The sequence below is a fragment of the Notechis scutatus genome, chromosome Z (assembly GCF_049901735.1).
Source record: "Notechis scutatus isolate UNSWTSFEM ecotype Mainland chromosome Z, rNotScu1.2, whole genome shotgun sequence".
Classification (NCBI taxonomy): Eukaryota; Metazoa; Chordata; class Lepidosauria; order Squamata; family Elapidae; genus Notechis; species Notechis scutatus.
In genome coordinates, this window is record NC_142025.1 from 42,453,990 (window position 1) to 42,474,036 (window position 20,047).

Below are 20,047 nucleotides of genomic sequence, written 5' to 3' on the forward strand. Positions count from 1 at the left end.
AACCATATTGACCAATAACCATAGTGATTGGATAGAGAAGAAACAATACAGAGAGAGAGTTCAAGGGGGAACTGAAATGAGTTCAAAAAGCTACCAATATTCATTTATATCAAAGTGTTTTTCTTTCCTCAGCTTAGTGTGAGCCCATTTGCTTGATATCGATCTTAATAGCGCATGAAAAATTGGATTTATAATATATCTAAGTTACAGCTTCCTTGCATTTTCTTTTCTTGCCACTCTGATCCAAAGTAGATAACATTTGAAGGAGAGTGATGTGTGTGTGTGTGTGTGTGTGTGTGTGTGTGAGAGAGAGAGAGAGAGAGAGAGTTAGTTAGTTATAGGAAAGAAAAGGGGTAGTGCATAAATAATTACTTAGTGTGGGTGTAAAATTGCCATTTGCCCTCACATTCATAGTAATACTTAATTTATATTGGGATTATATCCTTTGATTTAACATTCCCGGCCTAAATATAATACATTATTTATTGATTACATTTTTTTTTAAAAAAACCCCACCTTTATTACCTTTATCAATAACTCAAGGCAATAAGGCATAATATTTCTTTCTCCTCCTATTTTCCACACAACCAGCCTGTGAGGTGGATCGGGTTGGACTGAAAGAGAGTGGCTGGACTAAAGCCACTCAACTGTCTGTCATTACCTAAGGTAAGTCTAGAGATCATACTCTCCTGGTTTAGCAGCAGGTACCTGGAGGATATGATTTATACACAGTCTATGGAATGGCTAGAATACCGTTGAACATGTCTTTGGAATATTTTTTTTTCTTGTGGCACTGTTATTTCTGTCAAGAAGGGATAATGTCTAATGATCCTATGCTGATCTTGTCAAAGGATCTAGAAGAAAAAGAATCTGCTAGAAATTTCCTTCCTTCCTTCCTTCCTTCCTTCCTTCCTTCCTTCCTTCCTTCCTTCCTTCCTTCCTTCCTTCCTTCCTTCCCTCCCTCCCTCCCTCCCTCCCTCCTTCCTTCCTTCCTTCCTTCCTTCCTTCCTTCCTTCCTTCCAAAGTTGTGCTGTGCTGCCAGGAAATCAAATTGCCATCCCTTGAACACCAGGCGAGGGGGAAGCCACAGAGATTAGCTCCTCCGTACGAAAGGAAAGTCAGCGCTGCTATTCCTTGAAGGAAGGAAAGAAAGCAGGCACTCTCCCCGCCCTTTCCCTGGATTCTGCCCCTCCCCCTTCCCCGCTTTCTGGATAGAAACGGGAACAGACTGGGAGGCGTCAAACACTCTCCCGACTACTAGTGTGGAGGAAGTGGTGAGCGGGGAGAGAGAGAGAGAGGGGAGCTGCAGCTAGAGCCCACCCCACGCCCCCATCTTTCCCGCGCGGCCTTTTGGGCCGAATAATCGAAGGCAGAAGGGAAGAATCCGCAGAAAACCCCGCTACTGTCTCATGTTCAGATTTGTCGCGTAATTTAAACCGGATCCTCGGTTCAGATGAATACAATGTGTGCTGCTGCGCAGGCTTTCTGGTTTTAAACCAGCAACCCTATATCAGAACTGTGTGTGTGAGAGAGAGAGAGGGAGGGGGAGAGAGAGAGAGAAAGAAAGAATAATAATATACAGACCGTTTGACTGGGCCTAGTTGTGGGTGGATTAGGGTGAGTGAGGTGGGTTAAACCTGACATCGGTCCAGCCGCCCCAACCCCGGACACTAGATGTGTTGAACTGCAACCTTCCTGCTATTCAGCCAGAATGGCTGTTAGGCAGGGCTAGTTCTGGATGTTTCCTTGGCAGAAAGAAGCCAAGGCAAGAGATACGGGGCCCTTGAAGGAAACGGGATTCAATTTAGTTCTGCTTAATCCCTAACCCCATTGATTTTGATGTGTCTCTATTCCGATCAAGTGTGGAGATGAAGACCCCGCTGTTAACAAGGCGCGAGGAATGCGGTTGACACAACCCAACCCTTTCGTGTATGTTGGTTCAAAGCGAAGCGTTTCAGTGCTCCCTTTTCGGGTTCTGCTCGAGGCAGCTTCCCCGGAACCGGATCAAGAAAGCAGTTCGCGGTGCAACAACTCCGCGAAATGTTGACCCTGCAGGCCCAGAAGAGCCTCTGCCAAGGCCCAGAAGGGGCGTTTATGGCTCTCTCTGCGCTTCTGATGCGCCTGAGAGGAGCTTTCCTTCCGGGAAGTTGCTCTTTCATCCATACTCGGTTTCCACTGGTTCTGTCGGGAAACAGCGACGTCTCGGAATTTTCGTCGTCTGGGATCCAGTCCGGGCAAACTGCTTCCATATTTGGTTAGTGATCGCTCGAATCACGCGGGACTCAGGTGACGCGATCCATCGCCCGACTTCAAAGTGGCTCCTTCGGGCTGCAAGAGATAAATCGTGCTTGAAACAACGGCGTGGACTTCAGAAAATCGGGCGCAAATACTCTTAACTCACGCAGTGCCTCTGGGCGCAAAACGAACCTCGCTCCTCCTTTATTTATGCTATGGGTTTGTCGTAATTCTGATTTTGCTGAATCCGGTTGAGCATCATCCTGAAGGCCTTGGCATCGGTCTTGGTGCCACGCACCCCAACGCCGATTACATTGCCACTCGGCCTGGTCTATTTCTTTAATTCAAAATAGGGATACGAAAGGAACTCACCAATCAAGTAAAATCAGCCTGCATTACCTAGAGGGATTTCCTTCCGTTTCCGAGTTGATGGCAACCTCGTCAGGTAGAAAACTTGGTGCAAATTGGAATTTGATATATAACGGTTGATCCTTGATTTCGGGCATTCGCCCCCCTTTCTCTGTTTTAATGCCAGGCGTTGCGTCGCCATCCCATCCTCACTTGTTTGGCTTCCGACTTCTGCGGCCCAATGTGGCCCTAGAATCAGGTGCGCCGTTGGATAGCTCCGTATCCGCAATTCGCTTTAGTTTTGCAGACCGGAGAAGGGAGAAGAGGCGGGGAGGGGGAGGTTTTTTGGTTTTTTTGAATCTTGTGCTCCTTTTAAGACAGCTCTGGATTTTACTTAGGAGAAATAGTTGCAGGAGTTGTGCTTGCCCGCATCCCAGTTCAAGGGGATTGGGTCGCGGTGGTACGCAAATCTTTCGGCCCGCCTGTTCTTCAGCGGTCTCAGGGCCTTCCAGAGATAAGCCGCGCTACCTCTCCCATCATTCTCAATCCTGGATGCGGCGAGCGATAGCCCGCGGGTGCCACTTCTTTCAGCCTCTCTGGAACTCCTCTGTCCTGTCAGGCTCTCGTCCGACCAAGTTGACGCCTTTCATCAATCATTTAGGCTTCGGCAGCCAACTTCTACCGGCTGCAAGGAACCGGACCCCGTTGCTGTGCATTTCTGGACGGGCGAGGAGTGGGAAGATCAGAAGCGGATCTCCCGAAAAAGCAGCACGCAGACCCTTTCCTTGTTTCGCCAGGCCCAACTCCTCTGCTGCCTCCTTTCCTTTTCCCCTTTAGCTTCTTTCGACGGAGGTGTGGACTCATTATTTTCTCAGCTGACAAAAAAAACACCAATTATTTACTCTTGCCTTAAAAAAAAAAAAAGAGCATTTTATTAAGCCTCCAAATGGAATAGTAATAAAAAAGGTGGGAAAAGAAAGATGAACTTTTCACTTTTATTGGGAAAGTTTTCACAAATCAATTAAAAGTTTATTTGATTAGCCAGGCAAATTGGTGGCAGTGGTGGGGATAGGCTGTTCTCCAGTGTTCTGCTTCCTTCTCCCCCCACTTTTTTTCCCCTTTCCCAGAAGAAAATTCTCATTATCTGACCACACCAGGCAAAACTCTCTGGCTCTCAAGTTTTTCTTTCCTCAGTTAGGGCAATTGCTTTCCTCACCCCTCCCTTTTATTACAGATCTCAGCAGACAAGAAAACAAATGTGAGAATTAATTATACTGCAAGTGATCCATGGAGAGGCATTATCAAACCACCCAGGGAAGGGAAGTGGAATTTGTGTGCCAGAATGTGAATACAGGTGTGAGAAAAATCTAAATATACTCGCATTGATTCTAACCAGCCTAATTAAAATGTTACCCATAATAAGCAATCTGTATCCCATTTTGACAAAAGTCTCATTCTGTAGCCTATTCAAACCAAAGGTTTTAGTTGGACTAAATCAGACCTCACACCCCTTTCACAAACAACATTCATATATATTCACAATGTTTATATAATTTTTTTCTAGCCCTGTTTTGTTGAACAAACTGATTCACATACAATGCTAAACCTGAATGGGTGGTTTTTTTTTTCATAACCCTTAAGTCAAAGCCCACCAATCCATATGATGAGTTAACATTAGGTGTGAATCAGGCCAACTGTGTACTGGTTTATACGCATTGATAAAATCTTTTTTATTATAATATTTGATTGCATCCCCTCAATATGTCACTCATTTCATTCCCTTCTTTTTTTTGCTGGCAGGTAGATGGGAAATGGAGGCTAAAAATATATTAACACATCCAATGACTTTTGAAGGCATTGACTGAGCTTGGGAACCAAATCTTTTAGAAATTACCTTGCTGCAATTTCTACTAACTTTAAAGAATTATCAAATATTTTGTGAATCTATTCTATGTATCATATGTGAAGATTATATATCAGCAGCTAACTATACAACTATCACTCCCTTATTGATCCATTCCTTTAGATAGAAAATACATAGATGTGCTGCTTATAAACCCTTGTTTTCTGCCCAAGCAAATTTCAGTGATTTTAGAGTAAATTTTTGTAAGTTTGCCTCTAACATGTGAAAGTTTATATGGGACATTTCACAACCCATTTGGTCAGCCAGGGGTTATAAGTGGGTTCTAGATGAGGCAATTATTTGCATGCAATCTAACCATAAACTTGCACAGTATTTTATCTCCTTATATCTGAATTGGAAGAGCTGTGTTCCTTCAGGTATTTCCTTGGGGGCAAGACCTGTCATCCCAATCCTCATCTGGGTACTCTGGAGCTGGGATAAGTTGTACTTCATCAACATCTGGAAAGCCCCCAAGCCCTCAGACCTGCATTGTATTCCCACTGTTTTTTTTTTTTTTAAAAAAAAGCCTTTTCTATTCCCACCTGTATAGAACTTGGTCCTGGAGTCATAGAACTAGGGTGCCAGAAACAATAGTTGCTTTGTGCTTGTAGTTAAAGTTGACCCTGGGCACTCCCTTTGGCAAATGTAAATAAGGAGCCCCATTTTCAAGGACCTCACATTGTTCCTTGTGGTTTCTTGTAGTTCTTGTTCTTTGCAAGCAGGCTCCCTTCTGCAAATTGTTCTAAGCCAGGAGGTAAGTAATTCAAGTCTTCTTTAGCAAAGGGACCTTCAGCGCCAGGTCATGGCTGAAACTTTGCCAGCCTTCTCTTCCTCCTACAGCCATTATTCTGCTTCTCTTTCAAACTCACTTTCCATAGGGTTTAGGCTTGTTCCAGGGCAACATAAAAGCAGGATCCATTTTTCTGCTTGGAAGAGGCAGCTAATTCATTTTGACTCTTAGTTTTGAACTTGCCTCTTCCTTCCTATCAAATGACTTAGACTTGGTGATATATATGAAACAATGGTGAACTGAACTAAGGATTATCCCATTAGCAACATTTCTGAGCTTCTGCCTCACCCTGAATCATAAACTAACAACAGCAAAGTGGCTCACTTTACTGATGTCCAATAAGCATAATAAAGCAAGATATAATCTCCCTTATTAAGGGGAAAGGGGTATATTTATTTGAGTTTGAGAAGGTTAAGGAAGCCTAAACAGGGTTTGGAAGCTAAATAGGGTAAGACCCAATTAATATTTGGATGGGAGAATAACAGCTTATAGCATCTTTTAGACAAAGATACAAGGACAGGTTTTATATGGTTACAGTAATATTTTGGTGATGCTAAAGGAATGTTAAATGTTGACATATTGCGTTAGAGCCACCCATCCATTCTTGAACTAACTCAAAACACTGGCAACAAAGCTTATTGCCTACATTTGCAACTCTAATCCTGTGTTGTGTCTATATCATATCCAAATGCTTTTATCTTCATTTGTGATTGTGCTATTCACTAAGAGAAAAAGTGATCAGTTTTTCTGCCTTTGCTGAAGTCACTTCCAACAGTCACCAGTGGAACTGGCTAGATTTGGCAGTGGGAGAAATGAAATTGATTTCCACTGGACAGCCATCTTTCTAAGTTCAGATGAGAAGCAACCACTGAAGCTGGCAATGATTGAAATGGAAAATAATAAAAATCTAAATCTGCATCACTTGTTATTTTCATGAAGTTGCATTAGGAAAAATTGGGGTTGCTACATGTTACAAAACACTGTTAAAATAAAGTACTAACACTTTCACTCCTAGATAAAATAAATATGGTCTACCTATCTTTTCCTTCCTGGAAATGTGGAAAAAAGTTGGTATTGAAAGTGTGTAGGTCAGTAAATGATGGACATATAAGGAATTCTGGAAGCATAGGGTTATTTGCAAAAGCAAACATTGGAAGAGAAATAGTGACAGTAGACACTAGTTAGTGATCAGAATATAGCATTTCCCAAACACATTTCTGATTACAACCATAACAGGTCCAGTTGATAATGCTTGATACACCATTCCAGATTTTATACATCTCAACACTCTGATGCTGTGGTTCAAAGAACAGGTATCTCTAATATCAACACAAGGCAGCTTTGCTACCGAGTTCAGAGATGAAAACATTAGTGGATCAGGGTAACCACTAATAATGAACTGCATGTTATAACATCCTCCAGCCATGTTGAGGTGGCTTATCCTTGTTATTCTGGCATAATGTTGAATGGCAGTAATGCTGTAAGTCACTAATGAGGATCCTGCCCAAGTGCAAAGTTTAAAGACAGAAGAATTCCTTCTGATCCTGATTGCACCATGGAGGAATAAAGTAGGCAGGTGGAGACAATCTCTCTCAAGGAATACAAAACATCCAGGAGAAGGCAATGACAAATCAAAGTGGTTGCCAAGAAAATGGCATGTAACCTAGCATGTAACCTAATCAGAAATTGAACTGGAGACTTTACGTCTTATTTCTAAAAAGGTAAGTTCCCAAGGGACTGCAGAAAATATTTAGGTTTTATATGTTTGAGCTCTCTCCTTGCTATAATTCAAATCCTTATACAAAGACCATCTTACATTGGTATCCACCCAGAGTTAGCATTCTTCAGCTCCATTTATTTGGGAGCAGCACGATCTGAACTGGTAAGTATATTAAAGTATCTTTAAAAATTACATGTCGAAGAGTAAGTGCTGAAGAACTACCATTGCAATGGAAGTTGTGCAACTCGATTTCAAGCCATTCTTTTTACTACTTTTGAAGATTTTTTAAAAGATAAAGAAAGAATAAATAATAAACTCTCCACAATTATCCCAAATATAGTCCCAAATGGATTCACCTTGATCTTTCACAACTCAGTATAAGGCTTTAGTCATGCTACTTCTGGGTTATGAGAGTTTCCATCTGGGCCTCTTCTCCATTTTTGCACAAATAGAACTTGTTAAATCCAAATTTCTAAGGTTGGCCCTCCAGATCCCAAAATGTGTGTTTCTATTGAGAAAGACTTTGTCATTATATTCATTGGTGACTATGTTCAACTATTGGATCTGACTATTCTTTCCCCACTTGGTCTTGCCCTACTAACTTAGCAAAAGCATCATTTGGAATATCTCTAGTAGACAACTATATATATGTATATATATATATATATATGTATATATATATATATGTATAAGTGTGTGTGTGTGTGTGTGTGTGTGTGTGTGTTGTCAAGGAGTAAACACAAGTACAGATGCAACTTCAGTTAAGTGTAGGGAGCTAATGGACAAGAATGACTTTTCTCTGAATTCAACAGGTGATACTTAAACTGTTTCCTCCTTAGTACTATAGATTCAAATTCACATTCTGTTACTAAGTCCATAGAACTACAGTATAAACTATTAATCTTAACCTAATCTCATATATATTTTTATCCTTGACCTAGCACCCAAAAGCTATTTTTTCAGATTTTATAGGGACACATTTGATTGATCTGATTTTTACCTGAAATCAGGTAGATCTGATTTCTTAAATCAGATTAATATAAAATAAGATCTGTTATCAAAGAGATGGGCACATGATCTCTCAATTTAGAAATAAATTCCTCTGATTTCAGCAGAATTATTTCCAGCTAAGTACGATAGAATTGGAAGATTTCCATGTATTTGAGGATTCATCCAAAATAGACAACTGGATTTTATTAAGTGTACAGAACTGTTATAGGTTCAGTTGATGCTTTGTAATTGTTTTGTTATACCTTAATTATATGTTTATATAAAATATTATTTAGTTCTTGTAAAGATACAATAAATAATATGAGCATATGGGTGCATTTCATGTAATCCATGGTTTGCTTATAACTGTAGATCCTAATTAGTTATGGATTCAACTGCTGAAAATACTGCTATTTTTTTTAAAATGGTATGAAGAGAACTCAATTTGGAAAGTCGGGTAATTTTTGAAAGTATAATAACCATGTTTTGCAATTCCATTCATTACTGTGAAATTTCCATTCATTACTATTTTCATTTTCAGATTCAAAATTTTAATTGCAACCAAACTTTCAGTCCTATCATAAAAAACATAAGTATCAAACAAAACCCAATGGATTACTTCAACTAATACTGAATTATTTTGATGAATTTCATTTGTATCATGTGAATTAAGAGACAGTCATTAAAATAAATAAATGCTAATGAGATCCTTTTAATGTTGGGATGTTATTTATATTACTTACTAGAATTAAGAAACCAACTCCTTCTTGTGAATTATAACTTCATTAGCTATTATGGTTTTGCAAAATATAGTGCAAAGTGCCTGCAACAGTCAACTTTGGGCAAAATCTCTGCCCTTTTCAATAAAATTTAAACTTGCCATCTTAAGTGAACATAATAAACTTGAAAAGGTTGGCAGCATTCATATCATTTGCTAAGCACTGATGCTTTGCTTGATTTTGGCTCAGTGTGTTGTATGAATGCTATTGTTGCTTATTCACCAAATTATGTCTTAGCATGTGGTGTGAACTCAGCCACTGTGTTATTAATGATTACTTATGAATGGTCACTCTTCCTGTATTATGCAGTTCCTAACCAGGACCATAGGCACTTCTTGTTTCTCATTGCCATTAAGCCCTGTTGTTTATATTTTCCCCTCTTTATTTTTCTGGGTACATACGCTACTTTTGTAGATGTGGCCCATACAACTGAAAAGCAACAAATAAAGTCCTGAAACCTACTGCTACACAATAGTTGTTAATGGAAAACATTGTATTTGAATGACTCCAACTGAGTTCAATTCTATATTAGATGCTGAGCGTGTATGAAGTACCAGAGATGTCTTTTATACTCCACCCAATTTATTTCTATGGACAGTGGTAACTGCAAGAAGGTCAAAAAAATCAAGGTGGCAGCTGCAAGACTGAAGCATTACCCCTGTGCATGCAACATATGGAAAAAGAGTAGGATTTCAGTCACATAGTGTGGCCACTATTTTTATCCATTAGCATGTTTTGTGGATACCAGTTAAGAAGGTAGCCTTAAATTGTCCTTCAGTTTGAGAGTCAAAGTGATAACCTACCCTTGTATTCACACAATAATCCCAGCTGGATCAAGGGCAAGGCTACAGAGGAGACTAGTGTACTTGTACTCTGAAAGTGGCTGCTAGATGGATGGCAAACTCCCCCTGCTCCCCTCTGCTCCCTACCCCCCACCCTCATCTCTGCTCCCTACTTATCCATCTTTTTGGTTACTGCATTGACTTATTATTCTCATTATGGTCCTTTGTCATTGTTATGTTATTGTTTTATTATTTTACTTCTGTTTACACTCTTCATTTTTCTTCCTTTTTATTATTGTAAGCTGCCCAGAGTAGTCCCTGAGATAGGCAGCAAATAAATGTAACAAATAAATGATAAATATCAGAAATCAATCAGAAGTGGGAGTAGAAGAAGTTAATTTTGGTCCCAATAGTCGTAAGTTTGTTTTGAGCTAAACTCATCTTCCTCAATCACCCATGTTGATCAACCGCAAAAAATAATCTAATGGGTTAGATACTGGAAGACAGATGAATTTCTAAAGAAGATCGAGATAAATAATATTTTTAGTGGAATTCTGCTCTTCTTCTCTATGTTACTTTCCAATTTCCTTAGCCATAATGGGGAGAGTCATAGTTGAATAAGATAAGGAAGGAGAGGGTATTCCTCATAGTAGAAGTTAGTGGGGCTTCAGGGATAACTAACTTGATGTGACTGTTAGGCAAAGATCCCCATCTTAATTATTTTGTTATGAAAATAAAATGAGAGTTGAAGACGTGATAGGAAAAGGTATGAAGGGTCTGTTCCTATGAAGCCCTCTTAAAATGTAGTAAAGAACAAAAGATAATTGTGCAATAAAGCTTTGTTCAGAACCACTAGTTTGTATTCATCACATTGATAGAGGATGTAAAGACTGATAAATCTTCTAATCTTCTAATTAATCAAGCTCTATCACATGAACTTGCCAATAGCTTCCATCCAATCTATTTCTAGGACAAAATACACGGAGATTAAGGAAAGCTGCTCTCCTCTATAAAATAGCTCAAATTACACAGATTTCAGTGCAAATGACCACTACAGTAAGCATAGTAGGAAAAAATGACAACACTCTTATGATACAATCACCTCTGGTTAATTTACTATTGGTTTTTTAAATTTCAATTTTTTGGATTTACACAACAGGCTGACTAACCACCATACTAGATTTCATCCAGCATACTAGATACATATCATTTTTACAGGGATCTGCAGCCATCAATGAGGGTGGGATTCACAGTTTGTTCTGGGCAGACAACTGGCCTTCATTGGATGGAATGAAATGACCATAAAAAGAAAATCACTTCCAGAATAAACAGTACAATATTTACCAGAGAGGAAGATGACTGAATTTCAGAGCCTCTCTCTCCCAAATAGAGATCAGAGAGAAGGGAAATCCTTCATCTGCCTTCATTATCAGGACTTAGCAAATCTAAAAGAGGCCTACCATTTTAAAGGGTGACTGGGAAGAGTGGCTTATTTGGGGGTAACCACAGTGGTCCCTGCTTAGCTAGGGGGACTAAATTCAACAATGAGCCCCAGAACCTTAACAGAGCTGCCTTGCCATGCTCCTTTCTTTGGGATTAATACCCTGTTGGTGATGTCTGTGTTTTTATTTGCTGTAGGCCTTCCTCAGCCCTCCTGTTGTGCTCAACCCCAGCCCACCCTCTGCAGATGGAGCGCCTTTCCTCTCAAGGTCAGGCATGATGGAAGCCTTGATCGATCTTTGGATTGAAAGGAGCTGCGTTGCGGACAGCTGCATTTCAAGAGCAGTGGCCCCTCCAGCCAGGCCAGTTGCGTGGAAGATCAGAAGGACCTGTTTCTTCCTCCAAGAGACGCACATGGGAGTTTTTATTAGCCACAGCTTGCCAACATCCTGCTTTTGAGGGCATCGTCCTGGGCCATTTATTGACTTAATATTTAGCGATGCCATTCTCTGGGCCTTCCTGCATGAATGTTGCTGATGCTGCCCTTGTTTTAAAGGGCCTCCTCCTCCTCCTTGCAACCTCAATTCTGGCAGTGAGAGGGGAGTGTTTGCTTCCCTCACCCCAATCCTCTTCCCTTCCCCTTTCACGAATGACAGGAATGGTATATTTAAAACTGCCTTCTCCTCTTTATATCTTGCCTTCCACAATCGATTTTTGTCACCTGCACAGTGAAGCCACGGCCCCTTCTTTGGATGGAGTGGCAAGAATGGGGAGCATCTCCTGTTTATTTCATTTGCAAGCCAGCCAAACAAAGATGCATCTTTGCAATTTGGGTCTTTTCCTTTTTGAAAGGAGGTGGATGAGATGAGGGTGGGTGGGTGGGGAGGAGTTCTGTGTCATAAATGGGAACATTGTGCCTGGATGCTATGTCTCTCCTCCTCCTCCTCCCCTTTCACTTCTTTATTACAGAGACGTTATTAGCTCTGACAGCATGCAGCTCAGGCTTGGAAGAGAGGGTTTTGTAATGGGATGACAGACGGGAAGGGCAGCAATCACGATCTTCTCCGGCTAACATTCCCCCCTCCCCTCCGTGCCACCACACACACACACACACACACACACACACTTTTTTTTTTTATCAGAATGTTCTGTTCGATGCCATTTATCCTTGATGATAGAAAATTGCTCTGTTGCCAGGACGCTGCCACTGTTGCTGCTGAAATAGAGGGCAGGAGCTCCGTTTCCATTTTATGCCTTGAAAGCTATTCAAATGAATTTATCGGGAATGGGGAGGGTGTGTGTGTGTCTAGCTGGGCTGGAAAGCTGGAGATAAACAAATGAGTGGGGGGAGAAAAATCTTGTTCCCCTTGTCTTCTTTTCTGTTTTCCTACCTACCTCTTTTCTTTGCATACACAGGAACAAGCATGCACTGCAATTTTATTCACCCTTCCCTCTTTACCACCACCCCTGCAGTTGTGTGTGTGTGTGTGTGTGGTATATCAAGTGGGAGTTACATTATTTCACATCTGTATGGAAGTTTTGGGTGGGTTGTGTTGAGAATGCAGGCAGATATGGCTATCCATTAGGAGAGATGATGGAATTCTTTAAGGGGATGAGAGTTACAAACTGTTGTGCTTTAAATACATGCAAACACATAACAGACACATGAACTCAATTAAAGACTATTTGTCTAGGCACCCAATCAAATTCCCTTTCTTTTATATTATACAGTTGTTTGCCATATTCAGGCTATGGCCTTTACATTGGAAAGAGGTTTTCAGTTTAAATTTCCTTCATAGAAAAAAAACAGGAGGAAGTTTTAAAAGAGGGAATTTTATTTTTTAGCTGATGCTCAAAATATTTTTATAGGGTGTTCTGGCTCTCACATGGTGCTAAACCATGATTTGTTTCATTGAATAACAATAATAGATACTGATATATGTTTCCCAAAACACATGTTACTCAAACACAAAACAAAACACACAATAGTTCAAACTCTTCCCCATGTAAGTATCTGAACCCCCAGCCCAATTACATCTAATAATAGGGCTTAAATTGTTTAGCACCCTAATTCCACCAGAATCCTAAGGACCTGGCTGGTTTTTATCAGGTAACAATTCTAGGCACATTTACCAGCTAGTAAATCTTATAGAAATCTGAAGTGAGTTGTGGACCAAAGCAACAAATATTTAGAGCCTTGGGATATCAGGTTACTTGTGAGTGGGTTCACACAATACCTTAAATTATAATGTGGTTTTCTCATTTGTGGTCAGCATAATGTAGGAATGCAGCCAGCAGTAGCTTGTTTGATAAATTATGGTTAAGCAAATTATGACAGAGCAGTCTACAATCCTATACTTATTTATCTGGCATTATGTTCAACTGGAGTTACTCTGTGGCTTAAACTCTGCATTTTAAAAACATAAATCAAAATAGATAAATAGGCCCTTCCTATAGTTCCTAGCATCACATACATGATGAAATATCTACCACCTTTCTGACATAAGACATAAGAATTTATTTGTCATTACACTCGCAAGCGGGTGCAACGAAATGAGGTGCTCTTCCACAAGCAAACTGGACAAACACCACTAAAAAAGAAAAAAAATTAAACTAAACACAACCAACCATACAATAATCTCTATACAATTTAAAAATGTAAATACCCCACTACTCTCAGCCATTAAACTCCACAAAAATCTTATGACCCCACATTCAAACTCAAAACTGCACTTGGATAAAAACTGTTCTTAAATCTGGTCGTCCTTGTTCTTAATACCCTAAATCTCCTTCTCGATGGTAATAGTTCAAAGAGCTGATGTCCCGGATGAGAGGAGTCATTCAATATGTTAAGTATCTTCCTCCTACATCTATTCCTATACAGTTCTTCCAAAGAGGGGAATGAGCAGCCAATGATGTTTTGGGCCGTCTTGATCACCCTCTGAATTGCCTTTTTCTCTGCCACTGTGCAGCTCGAGAACCATACACAGAGACAGTAGGATAATATACTCTCAATTGAACTCCGATAGAAGGTAGTCAATAGACTCTCAGCCAGTTGTTGTTTCCTAAGAATCCTTAGTAAATACAACCGTTGTTGTGCCTTCTTAATTAAAGCAGAGGTGTTTGCACTCCAGGTCAGGTCATTTGTAATGATGGTCCCGAGAAACTTACATTCAACCACCTGTTCCACACGAACTCCCTCTATATACAGTGGCTGAATGTCTGCTCTTTTTTTTTCTATAGTCCACTATAACCTCCTTAGTCTTCTTAATATTAAATAGAAGATTATTATTTTTGCACCAGCGGGATAGCTGTAATACCTCATCCCAATATGCAGACTCATCATCCCCAGAAATGAGTCCTACAAGCGTAGTATCGTCTGCAAATTTCATTATCCTATTGTTGGGATGTTTATTTGTGCAATCAGATGAATAGATGGAGAACAGTAGTGGACTAAGGACACAACCTTGTGGAGTGCCAATGCTAAGTGTCTTGACAGTATTTCTATAAAATTCCTCTATAAAATTGTTGTTATTTAAAAGAAAATGGCAGTACCAATAGTAATAGGCGCTTTGGGTGCAACCCCAAAGCAAATGGAGCATCATTTGAAAGTCTCGGCATTAAATGCATTCACCACCAGTGAATTGCAAAATGTGATTTTGCTTGCAACAGCTTACATTCTTGTGACCTATCTGCAAACATCAAACATTGATGTCACCATCAAACATTCATACCTGCCTATTCCAGGTCCTTGGAAAGAATTTGATAGGAAGACAAAAATGGCAAATCCAGCCTGAACATCTGGCTGACTGGGTGATAAACCATAATCATAACAATAAAAATAACAGCAACAGCAGCAGCAGCAACAACAATAGTAATAAATACCCTGATTCTACAAAAAACCACCCTACTTGGAACAGCTTATATCCTCCGACGCTACCTGAACAGTTCCTAGGTCCTTGGTTAGGACTCGAGCTGTTGAGCTACCAACCAGCCCCAAAGACTGTGAATCTCACCAAAGATTAACAACAGCAACAGCAACAGCAACAACAACAACAACAACAACAATAATAATAATAATAATAATAATAATAATAATAATAATAATAATAATAATAATAATAATGTATGTAAAGGTATGTAAAGAATGTAAAGGTTCCTGGCTGATCATAGTCACTTGGCCAACTGTGTCCTGGAAAGACTGATATCATTTACCTCAATTGAGGGCCAGCTTATAAATCAAAATAGCAGATGTCTTTGGTGTGTGGATATTTTATCACTAGAATCTTATGGTTAAGGTTTGATAGCAGCAAACCACCATCCACATCAAGACTAACATTGAACTGTGTTTGAATATGCTCTCAGAGTAAGCAGGGTTTGCTTTTGTCTAATCTAAGGAGTGGTTAGGGCCACATTTACAATCTGATTCTGAGTATTGAGCTGTGGTGGTACAGTGGTTAGAATGCAGTTCTGCAGGCTAACTCACTGTTCACTGCAGTAGTTCCAAGTCTCACCAGCTCAATGATTCAGCCTTCCATCTTTCCAAGGTGGATAAAGTGAGGACCCAGATTGTTTGGGGCAATATGCTATAAAGCACTGTGAACCAGTATATAAATCTAAGTTCAATTGCTATTGTGGCTTGAAAGAAATTTAATTTGTCCCATAATCAGGATGATCTGTCTATAAAAAGTCTGGATGACTATTACAAGTAGTCTTTTATTTATGACCATATTGGAGTTCACCCATTACAGTTGTAAGTCATGATGTTGATAAAGTGGGTCACTGACTTGACTGTCCTGAATTTACAACTGCTTTTGTGGTGGTCATAAAGCAAAGTCATTATTTGCCATGGGGCATTTCTCCCCCAAAACTAGAAATAAACCCAATTTTTAGCAAAAATGTAAAATATGATCTCATGACAGCAGGATGCAAAGTGCTGTGAAAGCTGGTTAGCATGCAATATGACTGTGAGGTTGGCTTTTGGAAGTTCAAAACTGGGTAGTAATTACCTTTTGGGGCGGATCGGTTGTAACTTCAGATAGTCACCAGGTGGCTGATTGTAAGTTGAGGAATACCTCAACAAATAGGTATGTTGTCATCTAATATTAATTGGACTCCTGTAGCTCAGATGTGGAGCCTTATCCTGAGTATGTGTACATTTGGCCCCTATTCTTTTTGGGAAAATCTCACAGAATAGTTTTCAGGTAGTAAAAAAAGTTACAAACCCTCTTAGATCTGGAGAATCATCAATGTTTGACTTCTATGCAATAAGAAAGGCTGGCTGAAGTTTAAAATGAGGTATCTTGATTGGATCACTCTCCCAGTAATGGGGTTAAATGATCTAGAAGAGTTCCAGTTCTTACTTGTGTACAGAGAGTCTTTGAATTCAGTTGCAGGGATGTTTTATTAGTTGTTGTGCTGAATAACTCCATTTATTCTTCCATTGAGATAAAGTGGGGAAAATATTGGAGGAGAGGAGTAAGAAAGAGGTTTTTGTTTTACATGTTTATAAAGCACACATTCTTAGTGAAGCCAGTCCATAGAAGCTTGCAACAAAATGTGGTAAATAACAATACATCCAAATAAAATATATTGAATTTCATAAAACATGATAACATTTTAATGGAATAAATCATAATTAATGGAGAGGTAGAAAGGAGCAGAAAGATATGAAAAAATAATAAAAAATGATTTACTTTTTTAAATAAAATCCTCATTATGCAACTAAGTTTTTGTAGTAGCAATAAAAGAAGCAGAAATGTAGTCAATTCAGTTCTTCGCATGGAAATGAAACTAGGAAAAGTCTATGTATAAGTAAAAAAAAAAAGTTGGTCTAGTAGTCATTTTTAAATGTTCAGATGTGTCTGTCATCTGTTTCCCACCGACCCACTCCACCCCTGATTTGGGTTGCAATGGCTTAACAGTGGGGATTATATTCCAAGGAAAAGTTCAATATTCTTTTTCTTTTTCCTTTTCTTCTAATTTTCGTTTCAGTTTTATGATCAAGTATATATCAGTAGCCTTTGTAGCATTTCCATATTTCTGAAGCTGTTGTTGGAATGACTTGAACAACGATAAAAGTTTGAAAAGTATGATATGGTGGTCATAGCAGCCAATCTGAAGACCTCTAGTATGGTAGAGATATATCCACAGAATTTGTAGTCTCACCAGATCTTAAAAGTTCCAAGCTTGCACATGTTTAATACATTTTGTGTGAGTTATGTCAGATTCGGTGGGATTTGGTTTTGATGATCAGCAAGAACCAGAAAGGGAAATGGGAAGAGCAGATTGAAAGATTGCTGTGAATATGTGATCGTTTTAAGACAGCAAAAATGAAGGGTTACACATTTTTGCTGCATGTTCCAGTATATATCAACTTGTTAGTCTCTCTATGTTTTATGGGCCTTGATTCTAGATGACTATGTAGGATTGAAAAATGTACTTGCTAAGTGTGCAATTGTAACAAAGCAGTGTAGCAGTGTATTTATTCAGAAATGAATTCTCTGCACTCAGTGAAGCTTCTTCCTTGACAAATATGTTTGAAGATGCCTACTCGCATGTCTATTGTGGCTTGATTTTACTGTGTTAAATATAACTTGTTCTCAGATTCTGTTGTAACCTTAATTAGGAGAGATAACAATGGTAACAATAAAATATAATAATTTTAATATTGTTAAAAAAAAGAAATTGCAGGCTTGACTTTAGTTGCTCAGGAGCCACATATTCAAATTAATGCAATCAAGGCCAGTACTGAAAAAAAATCAACAAATGATTCGAAGTGCAGATTGTGCAAACAGGATAAACAACAGATCAGATAGAAAAATTGCACAAACTGACTATAAATAATGATGCAATACAGTAATCAACGTGATTCACTGAATCATTTGCATAAATTATCATTATCAGAAGGTTACAAACATTGATCACATGACCATGGGACATTACAACCATCATATATTTGAGTCAGTTGTCAAGCAGCTACATTCTGATCATGTGATCCTAGGGATACTGCAATGGTCATAAGGGTGAAAAACAGTCATAATTCACTAATTCACTTTTTTAGTGCTGTTGTAACTTCGAACAGTCTATCAAATGAATAAGTCAAGGACTACCTGCATGTGAAACATCAAAAAATACCTCACAGGAAGCATTCATCTATTTGCAGCGATGGTCTTCAGGTGGCTTTTTCTTTGTAGTAAGGGCTACAAATACATCCCTAGAGGCTAGCGATGCTTCAGGCAAACACTAAAATAATAATGAAAAAAATCTTAATCCTTTTATTTATAAAGGGTGATCAAAGCAGTAACCAGGTGATCACACAACAAAGTGGTTTTGCAAAATACCACTATTCCATTTCATAGGACCTCCATTGCCTCTGCTAGAGAGTTATCTGTATCAGGAAATAATTGGACATTTAAGATGAGAGATTAAGGGGATTGCAAGTCAAAGCACTGAGAATTCAATTATAAGAGTAGAATGCTGTGACGGCACCCTGCACTCACCCAACATGAAACAGATGTTTTTGTTCATTCTTTTCCTCCTGCTGCATATGTGTTTATATAGCCAAGATAAATTAACACACACGTTAAATGATATATTAACTTTCCCTAAATATCTGTGTGTGTTTTTGAAGATAAGGTAATGATTCTCTCAAGTCAAGCTTGAGAGACTTTTGTTCTTAGCAAGCCTACAGAAGTGGTTTGCCATTTCCTTTTTCTATGGATTTTTTTTTGACTTTCCAATTTAGCCTTTCAGCTGTAAGTTTTCCTGGTGGTTTCCCATCCAACCACTAATCAGGTCCACCCTACTTAGCTTTGTTTAGATCAGCCATGGCTGAGCTGGTACGTCTGCCTGTTTAATCCCATTCCTCTATGCACATACACAGACCACATGATATAGATATAAATGTTTCAGTCCCATGGACTAATTGGATGTGTAGTATGTATTTATATGGGTATTTTTCCCTCCTCCATTCAATTGTGTTGATTCTCAGAAGCTGCCTGGACAAATTTCTGCAGTTTTTGTGTGTGTGCAGAAAAATGGTTTGCCATAGCCTCCTTGCTAGAATTGAGAGAATGTCATTGGCCCAAGATCACCCAGTTGGCTTTGTTCTTAAATCAGATCTAGAACTCACAGTCTCCTGTTTTCTATCCTGATGCCTTTACTCCACCCCACTGGCTCTCTTTGATACTTTCCATTACAGCACTAGTAAGTGGGATGTACATCAGCTATGTTCAGATGTAATAATATCACAGATTCTGTTTTTTGAGGAAAAAGTGCAAACAGATAGTCCTTGGCTCACAACCATAACTGAGCCCACAATTTTGCCCATGTCATGATGGTTGTTAAGCGCTAAGCATCCAAAACGTGGTATGTAACTGTGTGCATTTGTGTAGGGGAATGTTGGATCTGAGTCTTAAGAAGCTTTTTTGGAATCTATTGTAACTTTGAACAGTTACTATGTGACTGGGTCACAAGTACCTCTAGTCTTTTAGAACTGAATATCATCAGTCCTTAAATTCTTTGCCCTCCTGATGCTATCCCATTGCTCTTAAAGGGAGAAATAATAGTAAACCTCTCATAACCATCAGTCAGTCTGTTTTTACTTTCTGCAGGTTTATCATAGCTAGGTTATATGATATAGCTTTCCCTTTTTTGCATTAATTAGACCCCATCTTGGGCTCCCTATCCAATTCTGGGAAGCACAGTTTAAGTAGGATTCAGACAACTGCAAGAATTTCAGATAAGAAGAGTGAGAATGATCAGAGGACCATGAAGTAAGATTGAAGAAAGTGGGCATGTTTAACCAGGGGGAGAGACGATTGACTGCTAGTAAGTTAAAACTCTTCATTTAACTGAAAATATGTCAAAGAGAAAATAGTCAAGATCTATGGTGTGCATTTATAATAAAAGATATAAGTTGTAGAAAGGCAGATTTCAGATCCTAACTCCCAAGAACAGTTCAACAGTAGTACCAATTATCCAAAGAGATGGTGGATCTTTTTTCACAAAATGTCTTCAATTGGAGGTTGGATAGTCAATTGCATAAAGACTTTGATT